We start from the raw sequence: 19,333 nt of genomic DNA on the forward strand, positions 1-19,333 counted from the left end.
CGTATTACGTTATGTGGGACGACGTTATAACGTATTGCGTTATATGGGATGAAGTTATAACGTATTACGTTATTTGGTATGACGTTATAACGTAAATAGGTTACATGGTATGACGTTATACCGTATTACGTTATATGGGATGACGTTATGACGTATTACGTTATATGGTATGACGTTATAACCTAAATAGGTTATATGGTATGACGTTATACCGTATTACGTTATATGGGATGACGTTATAACGTATTACGTAATATGGGATGATGTTATAACGTATTACGTTATGTGGGACGACGTTATAACGTATTGCGTTATGTGGGACGACATTATAACGTATTGCGTTATATGGGATGACGTTATAACGAAATAGGTTATATGGTATGACGTTATAACGTATTACGTTATATGGTATGACGCTATAACGTATTACGTAATATGGGATGACGTTATAACGTATTACGTTATGTGGGACGACGTTATAACGTTTTGCGTTATATGGGATGACGTTATAACGTATTACGTTATATGGGATGACGTTACAACGTATTACGTTATATGGGATGACGTTATAACGTAATTGGTTATATGGTATAACGTTATAACGTATTGCGTTATATGGCATGACGTTATAACGTATTACGTTATGTGGGACGACATTATAACGTATTGCGTTATATGGGATGACGTTATAACGAAATAGGTTATATGGTATGACGTTATAACGTATTACGTTATATGGTATGACGCTATAACGTATTACGTAATATGGGATGACGTTATAACGTATTACGTTATGTGGGACGACGTTATAACGTTTTGCGTTATATGGGATGACGTTATAACGTATTACGTTATATGGGATGACGTTACAACGTATTACGTTATATGGGATGACGTTATAACGTAATTGGTTATATGGTATAACGTTATAACGTATTACGCTATATGGTATGACGTAATACCGTAATAGGTTATATGGTATGACGTTATAACGTAATACGTTATATGGTATGACGTTATAACGTAAATAGGTTATATGGTATGACGCTATAACGTATTACGTTATATGGTATGACGTTATAACGAAATAGGTTATATGGTATGACGTTATAACGTATTACGTTATATGGGATGACGTTATATCGTATTACGTTATATGGGATGACATTATAACGTATTACGTTATATGGGATGACGTTATAACGTAATTGGTTATATGGTATAACGTTATAACGTATTACGCTATATGGTATGACGTTATAACGTAATAGGTTATATGGTATGACGTTATAACGTAATAGGTTATATGGTATGACGTTATAACGTAATACGTTATATGGTATGACGTTATAACGTAAATAGGTTATATGGTATGACGTTATATCGTATTACGTCATATGAGATGACGTTATAACGTATTACGTTATATGGGATGACGTTATAACGTAATAGGTTATATGGTATGACGTTATAACGTAATAGGTTATATGGTATGACGTTATAACGTATTACGTTATATGGTATGACGTTATAACGTAAATAGGTTATATGGTATGACGTTATACCGTATTACGTTATATGGTATGACGTTATAACGTAATAGGTTATATGGTATGACGTTATAACGTAATACGTTATATGGTATGACGTTATAACGTAAATAGGTTATATGGTATGACGTTATACCGTATTACGTCATATGGGATGACGTTATAACGTATTACGTTATATGGGATGACGTTATAACGTATTACGTTATATGGGATGACGTTATAATGTATTACGTAATATGGGATGACGTTATAACGTATTACGTTATGTGGGATGACGTTATAACGAAATAGGTTATATGGTATGACGTTATAACGTATTACGTTATATGGTATGACGTTAAAACGTATTACGTAATATGGGATGACGTTATAACGTATTACGTTATGTGGGACGACGTTATAACGTATTGCGTTATATGGGATGACGTTATAGCGTATTGCGTTATATGAGATGACGTTATAACGTATTACGTTATGTGGGATGACGCTATAACGTATTGCGTTATATGGGATGACGTTATAACGTATTGCGTTATATGGGATGACGTTATAACGTATTGCGTTATATGGTATGACGTTATAACGTATTTCGTTAAATGGGATGACGTTATAACGTATTGCGTTATGTGGGATGTCGTTATAACGTATTACGTTATATGGGATGACGTTATAACGTATTACGTTATATGGGATGACGTTATAACGTATTACGTAATATGGGATGACGTTATAACGTATTACGTTATGTGGGATGACGTTATAACGTATTGCGTTATATGGGATGACGTTATAACGTATTACGTTATATGGCATGACGTTATAACGTATTACGTAATATTGGATGACGTTATAACGTATTACGTTATGTGGGACGACGTTATAACGTATTGCGTTATATGGGATGACGTTATAACGTATTGTGTTATATGGTATGACGTTATAACGTATTACGTTATATGGGATGACGTTATAACGAAATAGGTTATGTGGTAAGACGTTATAACGTATTACGTTATATGGTATGACGTTATAACGTATTACGTAATATGGGATGACGTTATAACGTATTACGTAATATGGGATGACGTTATAACGTATTACGTTATGTGGGACGACGTTATAACGTATTGCGTTATATGGGATGACGTTATAACGTATTACGTTATATGGGATGACGTTATAACGTAAATAGGTTATATGGTATGACGATATACCGTATTACGTCATATGGTATGACGTTATAACGTATTACGTTATATGGGATGACGTTATATCGTAATAGGTTATATGGTATGACGTTATAACGTAATAGGTTATATGGTATGACGATATACCGAATTACGTTATGTGGTATGACGTTATAACGTATTACGTTATATGGGATGATGTTATAACGTATTACGTTATATGGGATGACGTTATAACGTAATAGGTTATATGGTATGACGTCATAACGTATTACGTTATATGGTATGACGTTATAACGCATTACGTAATATGGGATGACGTTATAACGTATTACGTTATGTGGGACGACGTTATAACGTATTGCGTTATATGGGATGACGTTATAACGTATTGCGTTATATGGGATGACGTTATAACGTATTACGTTATGTGGGATTACGTTATAACGAAGTAGGTTATATGGTATGACGTTATAACGTATTACGTTATATGGTATGACGTTATAACGTATTACGTTATGTGGGACGACGTTATAACGTATTGCGTTATATGGGATGACGTTATAACGTATTGCGTTATATGGTATGACGTTATAACGTATTACGTTATATGGGATGACGTTATAACGAAATAGGTTATGTGGTATGACGTTATAACGTATTACGTTATATGGTATGACGTTATAGCGTATTACGTAATATGGGATGACGTTATAACGTATTACGTAATATGGGATGACGTTATAACGTATTACGTTATGTGGGACGACGTTATAACGTATTGCGTTATATGGGATGACGTTATAACGTATTACGTTATATGGGATGACGTTATAACATAAATAGGTTATATGGTATGACGTTATACCGTATTACGTCATATGGGATGACGTTATAACGTATTAAGTTATACGGGATGACGTTATAACGTAATAGGATGTATGTTTATGACGTTATAACGTATTACGTTATATGGTATGACGTTATAACGTATTACGTAATATGGGATGACGTTATAACGTATTACGTAATATGGGATGACGTTATAACGTATTACGTTATGTGGGACGACGTTATAACGTATTGCGTTATATGGGATGACGTTATAACGTAATTGGTTATGTGGGATGACGTTATAACGTAATTGGTTATATGGTATAACGTTATAACGTATTACGCTATATGGTATGACGTAATAACGTATTACGTTATATGGGATGACGCTATAACGTATTGCGTAATATGGCATGACGTTATAACGTATTACGTTATGTGGGACGACGTTATAACGTATTGCGTTATATGGGATGAAGTTATAACGTATTACGTTATTTGGTATGACGTTATAACGTAAATAGGTTACATGGTATGACGTTATACCGTATTACGTTATATGGGATGACGTTATGACGTATTACGTTATATGGTATGACGTTATAACCTAAATAGGTTATATGGTATGACGTTATACCGTATTACGTTATATGGGATGACGTTATAACGTATTACGTAATATGGGATGATGTTATAACGTATTACGTTATGTGGGACGACGTTATAACGTATTGCGTTATGTGGGACGACATTATAACGTATTGCGTTATATGGGATGACGTTATAACGAAATAGGTTATATGGTATGACGTTATAACGTATTACGTTATATGGTATGACGCTATAACGTATTACGTAATATGGGATGACGTTATAACGTATTACGTTATGTGGGACGACGTTATAACGTTTTGCGTTATATGGGATGACGTTATAACGTATTACGTTATATGGGATGACGTTACAACGTATTACGTTATATGGGATGACGTTATAACGTAATTGGTTATATGGTATAACGTTATAACGTATTGCGTTATATGGCATGACGTTATAACGTATTACGTTATGTGGGACGACATTATAACGTATTGCGTTATATGGGATGACGTTATAACGAAATAGGTTATATGGTATGACGTTATAACGTATTACGTTATATGGTATGACGCTATAACGTATTACGTAATATGGGATGACGTTATAACGTATTACGTTATGTGGGACGACGTTATAACGTTTTGCGTTATATGGGATGACGTTATAACGTATTACGTTATATGGGATGACGTTACAACGTATTACGTTATATGGGATGACGTTATAACGTAATTGGTTATATGGTATAACGTTATAACGTATTACGCTATATGGTATGACGTAATACCGTAATAGGTTATATGGTATGACGTTATAACGTAATACGTTATATGGTATGACGTTATAACGTAAATAGGTTATATGGTATGACGCTATAACGTATTACGTTATATGGTATGACGTTATAACGAAATAGGTTATATGGTATGACGTTATAACGTATTACGTTATATGGGATGACGTTATATCGTATTACGTTATATGGGATGACATTATAACGTATTACGTTATATGGGATGACGTTATAACGTAATTGGTTATATGGTATAACGTTATAACGTATTACGCTATATGGTATGACGTTATAACGTAATAGGTTATATGGTATGACGTTATAACGTAATAGGTTATATGGTATGACGTTATAACGTAATACGTTATATGGTATGACGTTATAACGTAAATAGGTTATATGGTATGACGTTATATCGTATTACGTCATATGAGATGACGTTATAACGTATTACGTTATATGGGATGACGTTATAACGTAATAGGTTATATGGTATGACGTTATAACGTAATAGGTTATATGGTATGACGTTATAACGTATTACGTTATATGGTATGACGTTATAACGTAAATAGGTTATATGGTATGACGTTATACCGTATTACGTTATATGGTATGACGTTATAACGTAATAGGTTATATGGTATGACGTTATAACGTAATACGTTATATGGTATGACGTTATAACGTAAATAGGTTATATGGTATGACGTTATACCGTATTACGTCATATGGGATGACGTTATAACGTATTACGTTATATGGGATGACGTTATAACGTAATAGGTTATATGGTATGACGTTATAACGTAATAGGTTATACGGTATGACGTAATACCTAATTACGTTATATGGTATGTCGTTATAACGTAAATAGGTTATATCGTATGACGTTATACCGTATTACGTTATATGGGATGACGTTATAACGTATTAAGTTATATGGGATGACGTTATAACGTAATAGGATGTATGGTATGACGTTATAACGTAATAGGTTATATGGTATGACGTTATACCGAATTACGTTATGTGGTATGACGTTATAACGTATTACGTTATATGGGATGACGTTATAACGTATTTCGTTAAATGGGATGACGTTATAACGTATTACGTAATACGGGATGACGTTATAACGTATTACGTTATGTGGGATGACGTTATAACGAAATAGGTTATATGGTATGACGTTATAACGTATTACGTTATATGGGATGACGCTATAACGTATTACGTAATATGGCATGACGTTATAACGTATTACGTTATGTGGGACGACGTTATAACGTATTGCGTTATATGGGATGACGTTATAACGTATTACGTTATATGGTATGACGTTATAACGTAAATAGGTTACATGGTATGACGGTATACCGTATTACGTTATATGGGATGACGTTATAACGTATTACGTTATATGGTATGACGTTATAACGTAAATAGGTTATATGGTATGACGTTATACCGTATTACGTTATATGGGATGACGTTATAACGTATTACGTAATATGGGATGATGTTATAACGTATTACGTTATGTGGGACGACGTTATAACGTATTGCGTTATATGGGATGACGTTATAACGTAAATAGGTTATATGGTATGACGTTATAACGTATTACGTTATATGGTATGACGTTATAACGTAATACGTTATATGGTATGACGTTATAACGTAAATAGGTTATATGGTATGACGTTATAACGTATTACGTTATATGGTATGAAGTTATAACGTATTACGTTATATGGGATGCCGTTATAACGAAATTGGTTATGTGGGATGACGTTATAACGTAATTGGTTATATGGTATAACGTTATAACGTATTACGCTATATGGTATGACGTAATAACGTATTACGTTATATGGGATGACGCTATAACGTATTGCGTAATATGGCATGACGTTATAACGTATTACGTTATGTGGAACGACGTTATAACTTATTGCGTTATATGGGATGACGTTATAACGTATTACGTTATATGGTATGACGTTATAACGTATTACGTTATATGGGATGTCGCTATAACGAAATTGGTTATATGGTATGACGTTATAACGTAATAGGTTATATGGTATGACGTTATAACGTAAATAGGTTATATGGTATGACGTTATACCGTATTACGTTATATGGGATGACGCTATAACGTATTACGTAATATGGGATGATGTTATAACGTATTACGTTATGTGGGACGACGTTATAACGTATTGCGTTATATGGGATGACGTTATAACGTAAATAGGTTATATGGTATGACGTTATAACGTATTACGTTATATGGTATGACGTTATAACGTATTACGTTATATGGGATGTCGCTATAACGAAATTGGTTATATGGTATGACGTTATAACGTAATAGGTTATATGGTATGACGTTATAACGTATTACGTAATATGGTATGACGTTATAACGTATTACGTTATGTGGGACGACGTTATAACGTATTGCGTTATATGGGATGACGTTATAACGAAATAGGTTATATGGTATGACGTTATAACGTATTACGTTTTATGGTATGACGTTATAACGTATTACGTAATATGGGATGACGTTATAACGTATTACGTTATGTGGGACGACGTTATAACGTTTTGCGTTATATGGGATGACGTTATAACGTATTACGTTATATGGGATGACGTTATAACGTATTACGTTATATGGGATGACGTTATAACGTAATTGGTTATATGGTATAACGTTATAACGTATTACGCTATATGGTATGACGTAATAACGTAATAGGTTATATGGTATGACGTTATAACGTAATACGTTATATGGTAAGACGTTATAACGTAATACGTTATATGGTATGACGTTATAACGTATTACGTTATATGGGATGACGCTATAACGAAATTGGTTATATGGTATGACGTTATAACGTAATAGGTTATATGGTATGACGTTATAACGTATTACGTAATATGGTATGACGTTATAACGTATTACGTTATGTGGGACGACGTTATAACGTATTGCGTTATATGGGATGACGTTATAACGTATTACGTTATATGGGATGACGTTATAACGTATTTCGTTAAATGGGATGACGTTATAACGTATTACGTAATATGGGATGACGTTATAACGTATTACGTTATGTGGGATGACGTTATGACGAAATAGGTTATATGGTATGACGTTATAACGTATTACGTTATATGGGATGACGCTATAACGTATTACGTAATATGGCATGACGTTATAACGTATTACGTTATGTGGGACGACGTTATAACGTATTGCGTTATATGGGATGACGTTATAACGTATTACGTTATATGGTATGACGTTATAACGTAAATAGGTTACATGGTATGACGTTATACCGTATTACGTTATATGGGATGACGTTATAACGTATTACGTTATATGGTATGACGTTATAACGTAAATAGGTTATATGGTATGACGTTATACCGTATTACGTTATATGGGATGACGTTATAACGTATTACGTAATATGGGATGATGTTATAACGTATTACGTTATGTGGGACGACGTTATAACGTATTGCGTTATATGGGATGACGTTATAACGTAAATAGGTTATATGGTATGACGTTATAACGTATTACGTTATATGGTATGACGTTATAACGTATTACGTTATATGGGATGACGCTATAACGAAATTGGTTATATGGTATGACGTTATAACGTAGTAGGTTATATGGTATGACGTTATAACGTATTACGTAATATGGTATGACGTTATAACGTATTACGTTATGTGGGACGACGTTATAACGTATTGCGTTATATGGGATGACGTTATAACGAAATAGGTTATATGGTATGACGTTATAACGTATTACGTTTTATGGTATGACGTTATAACGTATTACGTAATATGGGATGACGTTATAACGTATTACGTTATGTGGGACGACGTTATAACGTTTTGCGTTATATGGGATGACGTTATAACGTATTACGTTATATGGGATGACGTTATAACGTATTACGTTATATGGGATGACGTTATAACGTAATTGGTTATATGGTATAACGTTATAACGTATTACGCTATATGGTATGACGTAATAACGTAATAGGTTATATGGTATGACGTTATAACGTAATACGTTATATGGTAAGACGTTATAACGTAATACGTTATATGGTATGACGTTATAACGTATTACGTTATATGGGATGACGCTATAACGAAATTGGTTATATGGTATGACGTTATAACGTAATAGGTTATATGGTATGACGTTATAACGTATTACGTAATATGGTATGACGTTATAACGTATTACGTTATGTGGGACGACGTTATAACGTATTGCGTTATATGGGATGACGTTATAACGTATTACGTTATATGGGATGACGTTATAACGTATTTCGTTAAATGGGATGACGTTATAACGTATTACGTAATATGGGATGACGTTATAACGTATTACGTTATGTGGGATGACGTTATGACGAAATAGGTTATATGGTATGACGTTATAACGTATTACGTTATATGGGATGACGCTATAACGTATTACGTAATATGGCATGACGTTATAACGTATTACGTTATGTGGGACGACGTTATAACGTATTGCGTTATATGGGATGACGTTATAACGTATTACGTTATATGGTATGACGTTATAACGTAAATAGGTTACATGGTATGACGTTATACCGTATTACGTTATATGGGATGACGTTATAACGTATTACGTTATATGGTATGACGTTATAACGTAAATAGGTTATATGGTATGACGTTATACCGTATTACGTTATATGGGATGACGTTATAACGTATTACGTAATATGGGATGATGTTATAACGTATTACGTTATGTGGGACGACGTTATAACGTATTGCGTTATATGGGATGACGTTATAACGTAAATAGGTTATATGGTATGACGTTATAACGTATTACGTTATATGGTATGACGTTATAACGTATTACGTTATATGGGATGACGCTATAACGAAATTGGTTATATGGTATGACGTTATAACGTAGTAGGTTATATGGTATGACGTTATAACGTATTACGTAATATGGTATGACGTTATAACGTATTACGTTATGTGGGACGACGTTATAACGTATTGCGTTATATGGGATGACGTTATAACGTATTACGTTATATGGGATGACGTTATAACTTATTACGTTATATGGGATGACGTTATAACGTATTACGTTATATGGGATGACGTTATAACGTAATACGTTATATGGGATGACGTTGTAACTGAATAGTTTATATGGTATGACATTATAACTTAATTGTTTATATGGTATGACGTTATAAGGTATTGCGTTATATGGTATGACGTTATAACGTATTGCGTTATATGGGATGACGTTATAACGAAATAGGTTATATGGTATGACGTTATAACGTATTACGTTATATGGTATGACGTTATAACGTATTACGTAATATGGGATGACGTTATAACGTATTACGTTATGTGGGACGACGTTATAACGTTTTGCGTTATATGGGATGACGTTATAACGTATTACGTTATGTGGGACGACGTTATAACGTATTACGTTATGTGGGACGACGTTATAACGTATTGCGTTATATGGGATGACGTTATAACGTATTACGTTATATGGGATGACGTTATAACTTATTACGTTATATGGGATGACGTTATAACGTATTACGTTATATGGGATGACGTTATAACGTAATACGTTATATGGGATGACGTTGTAACTGAATAGTTTATATGGTATGACATTATAACTTAATTGTTTATATGGTATGACGTTATAAGGTATTACGTTATATGGGATGACGTTATAACGTATTACGTTATATGGGATGACGTTATAACGTAATTGGTTATATGGTATAACGTTATATCGTATTACGCTATATGGTATGACGTAATAACTCATTACGTTATATGGGATGACGTTATAACGTATTACGTTATATGGGATGACGTTATAACGTAATACGTTATATGGGATGACGTTGTAACTGAATAGTTCATATGGTATGACATTATAACTTAATTGTTTATATGGTATGACGTTATAAGGTATTGCGTTATATGGTATGACGTTATAACGTATTGCGTTATATGGGATGACGTTATAACGAAATAGGTTATATGGTATGACTTTATAACGTATTACGTTATATGGTATGACGTTATAACGTATTACGTAATATGGTATGACGTTATAACGTAATACGTTATATGGTAAGACGTTATAACGTAATACGTTATATGGTATGACGTTATAACGTAAATAGGTTATATGGTATGACGTTATAACGTATTACGTTATATGGTATGACGTTATAACGTATTACGTTATATGGGATGCCGTTATAACGAAATTGGTTATGTGGGATGACGTTATAACGTAATTGGTTATATGGTATAACGTTATAAAGTATTACGCTATATGGTATGACGTAATAACGTATTACGTTATATGGGATGACGCTATAACGTATTGCGTAATATGGCATGACGTTATAACGTATTACGTTATGTGGAACGACGTTATAACTTATTGCGTTATATGGGATGACGTTATAACGTATTACGTTATTTGGTATGACGTTATAACGTAAATAGGTTACATGGTATGACGTTATACCGTATTACGTTATATGGGATGACGTTATAACGTATTACGTTATATGGTATGACGTTATAACGTAAATAGGTTATATGGTATGACGTTATACCGTATTACGTTATATGGGATGACGCTATAACGTATTACGTAATATGGGATGATGTTATAACGTATTACGTTATGTGGGACGACGTTATAACGTATTGCGTTATATGGGATGACGTTATAACGTAAATAGGTTATATGGTATGACGTTATAACGTATTACGTTATATGGTATGACGTTATAACGTATTACGTTATATGGGATGTCGCTATAACGAAATTGGTTATATGGTATGACGTTATAACGTAATAGGTTATATGGTATGACGTTATAACGTATTACGTAATATGGTATGACGTTATAACGTATTACGTTATGTGGGACGACGTTATAACGTATTGCGTTATATGGGATGACGTTATAACGAAATAGGTTATATGGTATGACGTTATAACGTATTACGTTTTATGGTATGACGTTATAACGTATTACGTAATATGGGATGACGTTATAACGTATTACGTTATGTGGGACGACGTTATAACGTTTTGCGTTATATGGGATGACGTTATAACGTATTACGTTATATGGGATGACGTTATAACGTATTACGTTATATGGGATGACGTTATAACGTAATTGGTTATATGGTATAACGTTATAACGTATTACGCTATATGGTATGACGTAATACCGTAATAGGTTATATGGTATGACGTTATAACGTAATACGTTATATGGTAAGACGTGATAACGTAATACGTTATATGGTATGACGTTATAACGTAAATAGGTTATATGGTATGACGTTATAACGTATTACGTTATATGGTATGACGTTATAACGTATTACGTTATATGGGATGCCGTTATAACGAAATTGGTTATATGGTATGACGTTATAACGTAATAGGTTATATGGTAAGACGTTATAACGTAATACGTTATATGGTATGACGTTTTAACGTAAATAGGTTATATGGGATGACGTCATATCGTATTACGTCATATGGGATGACGTTATAACGTATTACGTTATATGGGATGACGTTATAACGTAATAGGTTATATGGTATGACGTTATAACGTAATAGGTTATATGGTATGACGTTATAACGTATTACGTTATATGGTATGACGTTATAACGTAAATAGGTTATATGGTATGACGTTATACCGTATTACGTTATATGGTATGACGTTATAACGTAATAGGTTATATGGTATGACGTTATAACGTAATACGTTATATGGTATGACGTTATAACGTAAATAGGTTATATGGTATGACGTTATACCGTATTACGTCATATGGGATGACGTTATAACGTATTACGTTATATGGGATGACGCTATAACGTATTGCGTAATATGGCATGACGTTATAACGTATTACGTTATGTGGAACGACGTTATAACTTATTGCGTTATATGGGATGACGTTATAACGTATTACGTTATATGGTATGACGTTATAACGTATTACGTTATATGGGATGTCGCTATAACGAAATTGGTTATATGGTATGACGTTATAACGTAATAGGTTATATGGTATGACGTTATAACGTAAATAGGTTATATGGTATGACGTTATACCGTATTACGTTATATGGGATGACGCTATAACGTATTACGTAATATGGGATGATGTTATAACGTATTACGTTATGTGGGACGACGTTATAACGTATTGCGTTATATGGGATGACGTTATAACGTAAATAGGTTATATGGTATGACGTTATAACGTATTACGTTATATGGTATGACGTTATAACGTATTACGTTATATGGGATGTCGCTATAACGAAATTGGTTATATGGTATGACGTTATAACGTAATAGGTTATATGGTATGACGTTATAACGTATTACGTAATATGGTATGACGTTATAACGTATTACGTTATGTGGGACGACGTTATAACGTATTGCGTAATATGGCATGACGTTATAACGTATTACGTTATGTGGAACGACGTTATAACTTATTGCGTTATATGGGATGACGTTATAACGTATTACGTTATTTGGTATGACGTTATAACGTAAATAGGTTACATGGTATGACGTTATACCGTATTACGTTATATGGGATGACGTTATAACGTATTACGTTATATGGTATGACGTTATAACGTAAATAGGTTATATGGTATGACGTTATACCGTATTACGTTATATGGGATGACGCTATAACGTATTACGTAATATGGGATGATGTTATAACGTATTACGTTATGTGGGACGACGTTATAACGTATTGCGTTATATGGGATGACGTTATAACGTAAATAGGTTATATGGTATGACGTTATAACGTATTACGTTATATGGTATGACGTTATAACGTATTACGTTATATGGAATGTCGCTATAACGAAATTGGTTATATGGTATGACGTTATAACGTAATAGGTTATATGGTATGACGTTATAACGTATTACGTAATATGGTATGACGTTATAACGTATTACGTTATGTGGGACGACGTTATAACGTAATACGTTATATGGGATGACGTTGTAACTGAATAGTTCATATGGTATGACATTATAACTTAATTGTTTATATGGTATGACGTTATAAGGTATTGCGTTATATGGTATGACGTTATAACGTATTGCGTTATATGGGATGACGTTATAACGAAATAGGTTATATGGTATGACTTTATAACGTATTACGTTATATGGTATGACGTTATAACGTATTACGTAATATGGTATGACGTTATAACGTAATACGTTATATGGTAAGACGTTATAACGTAATACGTTATATGGTATGACGTTATAACGTAAATGGGTTATATGGTATGACGTTATAACGTATTACGTTATATGGTATGACGTTATAACGTATTACGTTATATGGGATGCCGTTATAACGAAATTGGTTATGTGGGATGACGTTATAACGTAATTGGTTATATGGTATAACGTTATAAAGTATTACGCTATATGGTATGACGTAATAACGTATTACGTTATATGGGATGACGCTATAACGTATTGCGTAATATGGCATGACGTTATAACGTATTACGTTATGTGGAACGACGTTATAACTTATTGCGTTATATGGGATGACGTTATAACGTATTACGTTATTTGGTATGACGTTATAACGTAAATAGGTTACATGGTATGACGTTATACCGTATTACGTTATATGGGATGACGTTATAACGTATTACGTTATATGGTATGACGTTATAACGTAAATAGGTTATATGGTATGACGTTATACCGTATTACGTTATATGGGATGACGCTATAACGTATTACGTAATATGGGATGATGTTATAACGTATTACGTTATGTGGGACGACGTTATAACGTATTGCGTTATATGGGATGACGTTATAACGTAAATAGGTTATATGGTATGACGTTATAACGTATTACGTTATATGGTATGACGTTATAACGTATTACGTTATATGGGATGTCGCTATAACGAAATTGGTTATATGGTATGACGTTATAACGTAATAGGTTATATGGTATGACGTTATAACGTATTACGTAATATGGTATGACGTTATAACGTATTACGTTATGTGGGACGACGTTATAACGTATTGCGTTATATGGGATGACGTTATAACGAAATAGGTTATATGGTATGACGTTATAACGTATTACGTTTTATGGTATGACGTTATAACGTATTACGTAATATGGGATGACGTTATAACGTATTACGTTATGTGGGACGACGTTATAACGTTTTGCGTTATATGGGATGACGTTATAACGTATTACGTTATATGGGATGACGTTATAACGTATTACGTTATATGGGATGACGTTATAACGTAATTGGTTATATGGTATAACGTTATAACGTATTACGCTATATGGTATGACGTAATACCGTAATAGGTTATATGGTATGACGTTATAACGTAATACGTTATATGGTAAGACGTGATAACGTAATACGTTATATGGTATGACGTTATAACGTAAATAGGTTATATGGTATGACGTTATAACGTATTACGTTATATGGTATGACGTTATAACGTATTACGTTATATGGGATGCCGTTATAACGAAATTGGTTATATGGTATGACGTTATAACGTAATAGGTTATATGGTAAGACGTTATAACGTAATACGTTATATGGTATGACGTTTTAACGTAAATAGGTTATATGGGATGACGTCATATCGTATTACGTCATATGGGATGACGTTATAACGTATTACGTTATATGGGATGACGTTATAACGTAATAGGTTATATGGTATGACGTTATAACGTAATAGGTTATATGGTATGACGTTATAACGTATTACGTTATATGGTATGACGTTATAACGTAAATAGGTTATATGGTATGACGTTATACCGTATTACGTTATATGGTATGACGTTATAACGTAATAGGTTATATGGTATGACGTTATAACGTAATACGTTATATGGTATGACGTTATAACGTAAATAGGTTATATGGTATGACTTTATACCGTATTACGTCATATGGGATGACGTCATAACGTATTACGTTATATGGGATGACGCTATAACGTATTGCGTAATATGGCATGACGTTATAACGTATTACGTTATGTGGAACGACGTTATAACTTATTGCGTTATATGGGATGACGTTATAACGTATTACGTTATATGGTATGACGTTATAACGTATTACGTTATATGGGATGTCGCTATAACGAAATTGGTTATATGGTATGACGTTATAACGTAATAGGTTATATGGTATGACGTTATAACGTAAATAGGTTATATGGTATGACGTTATACCGTATTACGTTATATGGGATGACGCTATAACGTATTACGTAATATGGGATGATGTTATAACGTATTACGTTATGTGGGACGACGTTATAACGTATTGCGTTATATGGGATGACGTTATAACGTAAATAGGTTATATGGTATGACGTTATAACGTATTACGTTATATGGTATGACGTTATAACGTATTACGTTATATGGGATGTCGCTATAACGAAATTGGTTATATGGTATGACGTTATAACGTAATAGGTTATATGGTATGACGTTATAACGTATTACGTAATATGGTATGACGTTATAACGTATTACGTTATGTGGGACGACGTTATAACGTATTGCGTAATATGGCATGACGTTATAACGTATTACGCTATGTGGAACGACGTTATAACTTATTGCGTTATAAGGGATGACGTTATAACGTATTACGTTATTTGGTATGACGTTATAACGTAAATAGGTTACATGGTATGACGTTATACCGTATTACGTTATATGGGATGACGTTATAACGTATTACGTTATATGGTATGACGTTATAACGTAAATAGGTTATATGGTATGACGTTATACCGTATTACGTTATATGGGATGACGCTATAACGTATTACGTAATATGGGATGATGTTATAACGTATTACGTTATGTGGGACGACGTTATAACGTATTGCGTTATATGGGATGACGTTATAACGTAAATAGGTTATATGGTATGACGTTATAACGTATTACGTTATATGGTATGACGTTATAACGTATTACGTTATATGGAATGTCGCTATAACGAAATTGGTTATATGGTATGACGTTATAACGTAATAGGTTATATGGTATGACGTTATAACGTATTACGTAATATGGTATGACGTTATAACGTATTACGTTATGTGGGACGACGTTATAACGTATTGCGTTATATGGGATGACGTTATAACGAAATAGGTTATATGGTATGACGTTATAACGTATTACGTTTTATGGTATGACGTTATAACGTATTACGTAATATGGGATGACGTTATAACGTATTACGTTATGTGGGATGACGTTATAACGTAATAGGTTATATGGTATGACGTTATAACGTAATAGGTTATATGGTATGACGTTATAACGTAATACGTTATATGGTAAGACGTGATAACGTAATACGTTATATGGTATGACGTTATAACGTAAATAGGTTATATGGTATGACGTTATAACGTATTACGTTATATGGTATGACGTTATACCGTATTACGTTATATGGGATGACGCTATAACGTATTACGTAATATGGGATGATGTTATAACGTATTACGTTATGTGGGACGACGTTATAACGTATTGCGTTATATGGGATGACGTTATAACGTAAATAGGTTATATGGTATGACGTTATAACGTATTACGTTATATGGTATGACGTTATAACGTATTACGTTATATGGGATGTCGCTATAACGAAATTGGTTATATGGTATGACGTTATAACGTAATAGGTTATATGGTATGACGTTATAACGTATTACGTAATATGGCATGACGTTATAACGTATTACGTTATGTGGGACGACGTTATAACGTATTGCGTAATATGGCATGACGTTATAACGTATTACGCTATGTGGAACGACGTTATAACTTATTGCGTTATAAGGGATGACGTTATAACGTATTACGTTATTTGGTATGACGTTATAACGTAAATAGGTTACATGGTATGACGTTATACCGTATTACGTTATATGGGATGACGTTATAACGTATTACGTTATATGGTATGACGTTATAACGTAAATAGGTTATATGGTATGACGTTATACCGTATTACGTTATATGGGATGACGCTATAACGTATTACGTAATATGGGATGATGTTATAACGTATTACGTTATGTGGGACGACGTTATAACGTATTGCGTTATATGGGATGACGTTATAACGTAAATAGGTTATATGGTATGACGTTATAACGTATTACGTTATATGGTATGACGTTATAACGTATTACGTTATATGGAATGTCGCTATAACGAAATTGGTTATATGGTATGACGTTATAACGTAATAGGTTATATGGTATGACGTTATAACGTATTACGTAATATGGTATGACGTTATAACGTATTACGTTATGTGGGACGACGTTATAACGTATTGCGTTATATGGGATGACGTTATAACGAAATAGGTTATATGGTATGACGTTATAACGTATTACGTTTTATGGTATGACGTTATAACGTATTACGTAATATGGGATGACGTTATAACGTATTACGTTATGTGGGACGACGTTATAACGTTTTGCGTTATATGGGATGACGTTATAACGTATTACGTTATATGGGATGACGTTATAACGTATTACGTTATATGGGATGACGTTATAACGTAATTGGTTATATGGTATAACGTTATAACGTATTACGCTATATGGTATGACGTAATACCGTAATAGGTTATATGGTATGACGTTATAACGTAATACGTTATATGGTAAGACGTTATAACGTAATACGTTATATGGTATGACGTTATAACGTAAATAGGTTATATGGTATGACGTTATAACGTATTACGTTATATGGTATGACGTTATAACGTATTACGTTATATGGGATGCCGTTATAACGAAATTGGTTATATGGTATGACGTTATAACGTAATAGGTTATATGGTAAGACGTTATAACGTAATACGTTATATGGTATGACGTTTTAACGTAAATAGGTTATATGGGATGACGTTATAACGTATTACGTTATATGGGATGACGGTATAACGTAATACGTTATATGGTATGACGTTATAACGTAAATAGGTTATATGGTATGACGTTATAACGTATTACGTTATATGGTATGACGTTATAACGTAATACGTTATATGGTATGACGTTATAACGTAAATAGGT

The sequence above is a fragment of the Bombus vancouverensis genome, unplaced genomic scaffold (assembly GCF_051014615.1).
Source record: "Bombus vancouverensis nearcticus unplaced genomic scaffold, iyBomVanc1_principal scaffold0018, whole genome shotgun sequence".
Lineage (NCBI taxonomy): Eukaryota > Metazoa > Arthropoda > Insecta > Hymenoptera > Apidae > Bombus > Bombus vancouverensis.